At 41.6% G+C, this 4,554-nt stretch overlaps 1 long non-coding RNA gene across 1 annotated transcript; it reads left to right on the forward strand.

Moving 5' to 3' along the window:
• The first annotated feature begins 2,510 nt into the window (after window positions 1-2,510).
• LOC144990991 (uncharacterized) lies at window positions 2,511-4,215 on the forward strand. Its single transcript, XR_013654873.1, has 3 exons — window positions 2,511-3,529; window positions 3,611-3,743; window positions 3,826-4,215. It is a non-coding gene; the product is annotated as an uncharacterized LOC144990991 (long non-coding RNA).
• Window positions 4,216-4,554: the final 339 nt, after the last annotated feature.

The following is a 4,554-nucleotide window of genomic DNA, read 5'->3' on the forward strand; positions in this document are numbered from 1 at the left end:
CCAGAGGCAAGGTGGGGTTCAGTGTCTTGCCCAAGGACACTTCGACTCATGGGCGTGTAAGGCGGGAATCGAACCTGCAACCTACGATAATGGGTCGACCGCCCTACCGTTGCACCAGTTTGTACCCGGTAGGAATTATATGACACAAAGTCTTTCATATTTTAGAATTGAGCTGCGATCAAGATTTACGAGATTTGCACTGCTTTGGCATTTTGCACTAAGCCTCTTTCCTACTAAGAACAGTAGAAAAGTAAAAGAAAAAATATCCCTCCCTGCCTGTCCAGTGTCAACACCATGGGCTAAATGTGCAATCAAGAAAACGGGTTTAGTGTATTCTTGAAATTACTGTACCTCAAGTGCCTGGTGTGTACATGGCTTAATAATTTTTCTGCAATAAAGAATCCAGTTACTTGACTTTCTAAATGGTCCATCAGTTCCTTTCTGAGTCAGCGTGGTCCATCAGTTCCTTTCTGAGTCAGCGTGCGGCTGCTCGTCAGATGTGTAAAGGTACACTGTGTGTGTGTGTGTGTGGGGGGGGGGGGGGCTGTGTATCTACAGTCCCTGTGGCATGTTCTGGATCATGTAGATGCACAGCCCTTTCTGCCTGGTTTGCTGATGGCGGCTGCACTGCTTCCAGACAATTTAGCAAAGGAAACTCCTACGACAAACATAAACAGACAGAGACTGATCCAGACAGTACACAATCAACCAAACACAAACAGAAACAGATGCAACACATGAGTGGAATAAAAACTTCACTAGGATTTTTTTTTTTTTGTAGATTTGTATGCAGTGATTTTTGCTATCTTTTTACCCATGTGTACAAACGGATTATTTCTTTTAACAAGGGGTTCATTTGCCTCCATAAAAGAGGAGGTTAAAAGAAAAATAAGGGAGGAGAGAAACAATGAATCAGGATGGAAATCCACTTTTGAGAGGGGGAAGCACCTGGGTGGTGCGAGAGAGCTGGCATGGGGAAGCAGGACATTGCGTGCGTGTGTTTGTGTTCCTCCTTGGTCACTGTAGTTCAGAAGCTGAACTGTGTCCAAGCCATGGTAATGATGCAACCAGCCACCACAGATGACAATAACCACCAGTCTATTGCTGGCCAATTACTGTCCGCAGCAATTATATTTCCAATTCTAAAGTAACAAGGGAAAGTGGCCCAGCTTAACTAATCATTTCAAGCAATTACTTTTAAAACTAATTAGATGTCAGGTTTGGCCGCCTTCGTCTGAGCTGGGGGTGGGGGGAGTGGGGTTCTTGTTTGTGTTTTTGTTGGTGTTTTCACTCTGTCAGATGGGTGGACTTGAAAGGAGAGCAATATCAGCAACAGTGCAAGTCAAACATCATTCACAGACACCGATTGAGAGGCTCTGTCATTATGGGAGTTTTGTGAGTTCAGGGAATCCATTGTGTACAGGAAAATGCTGTGTTAGTTCTGTCCATGCCAGGCACTTTGCTCTACTGGTAAAATGAGTTCTTAGCGATGTCAGCTGAAATGCTTTGAGGGAGCAAAGCAAACACGGATCTCCGGAGGCATTGGACTGGAGAGAGGCGGATGAGAAGAAGCAAAGATAAAGCTCCTTTTAGAGTCAGACATTAAAAGACATTAGCACAGGATTTTATTTATGTATTATTTTTTTGTATTTGCTTCAAGCTGCTTGAGGTTACAATGACGTGTTTAGATGTATTTTATGAATAGTAAAAAATACATCAAAATATAAAAATAATACTTTTTCGATTAAATCATGAAAATATTTTAAGTATGTGTTTAGAAAGGATACAATTTTGTATGCAAATGGGATTTTCACAAAAGAAAATTGACAACTTGTTCAGTTATTTTACCTACAAAGCAAAACTAAAAGCAGGATATTTAAAAGAAATAAAACATAACTTTGATCAAAACTTTGCATCTTAATTAAAAAAAACTTGAGTTACAATGTGGTTACATTAATGTTTGTTCATTGCCAAAGCAAAAAAAGTTCAAACATCGCATGTTTTTACCCTTAGCTCAAATTTAGTACAATATGCCATAGCAAGGTTAGTTTTTAGGTGAAAAGGTTTGCTACTCAATTTGCTTGCATCAAAAATCAAAAAGCATCATAAACGATGCAAATTTTAACAAACATTAAGAGGTGTGTGCTCAAACACTGGGTGTTCACCTGTTCTGTAACATTTACAGCAAATGTAATGTACAGTCGGGACCATAAATATTTGGACAGAGACACGTTTTTTTCTAATTTTGTTTCTGTGCATGACCACAGTGAATTTTACATAAAACAACTCAGATGCCATTGAAGTGCAGACGTTCAGCTTTTATTCCATGGGTTGATCAAAAAGATTGCACAAAAATGTGAAAAACTAAAGCATTTTTTAAACACAATCCCTTCATTTCATGGGCTCCTAAATAATTGGACAAATGAAATAACTGAAAACAAAATGGCCATTACTAATATTTGGTTGAAAACCCTTTGTTGGCAATGACAGCCTGAAGTCTTGAACTCATGGACATCACCAGATGCTGGGTTTTCTCCTTCTGAATGCTCTGCCAAGCCATTACTGCAGCGGATTTCAGTTGCTGTTTGTTTGTGGGCCTTTCTGTCTGAAGTTTAGTCTTCAACAAGTGAACTGCATGTTCAATTGGGTTAAGATCAGGTGACTGACTTGGCCATTCAAGAATATTCCACTTCTTTGCTTTAATAAACTCCTGAGTTGCTTTGGCTGTATGTTTGGGGTCGTTGTCCATTTGTATTATGAAACGCAGCCCAATCAGTTTGGCTGCATTCACCTGGATCTGCGCAGACAGTATGTCTCTGAACACCTCAGAATTCATTGGGCTGCTTCTGTCCTGTGTCACATCATCAATACACACTAGTGTCCCAGTGCCACTAGCACCCATGCACGCCCAGACCACCACACTGCCTCCACAGTGTTTTACTGATGATGTAGTGGATCATGAGCTTCTCCACGCCTTCTCTAAACTTTTCTCTTGCCATCATTCTGGTAGAGGTTGATTTTGGTTTCATCCGTCCAAAGAATGTTTTTCCAGAACTGTGCTGGCTTTTTTAGATTCTTTTTTTTTTTTTTTTTTAGCAAAGTCCAATCTTGCCTTCCTATTCTTGAGGCTTATGAGCGTCTTGCGTCTTGCAGTGTACCCTCTGTATCTTCTTTCATGGAGTCTTCTTTTTATGGTAGACTTGGATATTGATACGCCTACCTCCTGGAGAGAGTTGTTCACTTGGTTGACTGTTGTGAACGGGTTCCTCTTTACCATGGAAAAAATTCTGCAATCATTCACCACTGCTGTCTTCCGTGGACGTCCAGGTCTTTTTGCGGTGCTGTGTTCACCAGTGCTTTCTTTCTTTCTCTGGATTTACCACACTGTTGATTTTGCCACTCCTAATACTGTAGCAATTTCTGGCATAGTTATTTTTCCTGTTTTCTCAGCTTAATGATGGCTCATTTCACCTGCATGGAGACCTTCTTTGACTGCATGTTGTCTGATCACAGCAAAAATCTTCAAAATGTAAGCACGATTCCTCTAATCAACTCCAGGCCTTTTATCTGCTTCATCATAATGACATAACTGTCATGGTGCCTCTGTCAGACTCCTCCCCCTCCAGCTTGGCTCCACTCTGCTCCTGATTATTCTCCAGCTGCCGTCACTCAACTCATCAACCTCTGCTGCTTAAAAGGAGACCCAACGCCAATAATCAGCGCCAGATCGTTGCCCTTCTTTGGTGACTAGCCTGGTCTCGTCTAGCTCTAGCACATCTTGTTGAATTTCTAGTTCTAGCGCTAAATCTTGTTTCCTTGTCCCAGGAATCCTGTCCAAGAGTGACGTCAGCACATTCTCCAGCCTGCTGTCGGGAAGGATCAGTGAACCGCCGCGTCCGCACCTCCAGCCGTGCCACAGACTATCCATCTGGATCACCTCTCGCCAACCCTCTTTGCCAGCCTCAAAGAAAATAATAAATCCTTCTTACCTGCCACGTTCCGGACCTCTTTCTGGGTTCCAGCATCTGGGTTCGCCCTGCCTTGAAGTCATGACAATAACAAGGGAATTGCCCACACCTGCCCATGCAATAGCATGGAAGTCAATTGTCCAATTGAAATGAAGGGATTGTGTTTAAAAACTGCTTTAGTTTTTCACATTTTTATGCAATCTTTTTGTTTAACCCATTGAATAAAAGCTGAAAGTCTGCACTTCAAGGTCATCTGAGTTGTTTTATTTGAAATTCACTGTGGTAATGTACAGAAACAAAATGAGAAGGACTGCGTTTTTGTCCAAACATTTATGGTCCTGACTGTAGGTCTCGCAATTAAAAACACATATTACAAATTAAAATGTTTTAAATTTGGCTTGAAGTCATAAAAAGAGTACACAGCCTTACAAGCAAACAAAACCACTACAACGCCTCTAGTAGCTGTCATAACAAGCCACCCCTGATGGAGTGGTGTCTCATTAATAGGCGGCCTGCAGCAGCAGCTTGGTGTTACCTCTTCCACTTGCAGAGCCACAGTGACAGCTGCAATTTTATCAACAAGCCC

Source organism: Oryzias latipes, chromosome 3 (genome assembly GCF_053564925.1).
Source record: "Oryzias latipes strain Hd-rR chromosome 3, Olatipes_Hd-rR_3.1".
NCBI lineage: Eukaryota > Metazoa > Chordata > Actinopteri > Beloniformes > Adrianichthyidae > Oryzias > Oryzias latipes.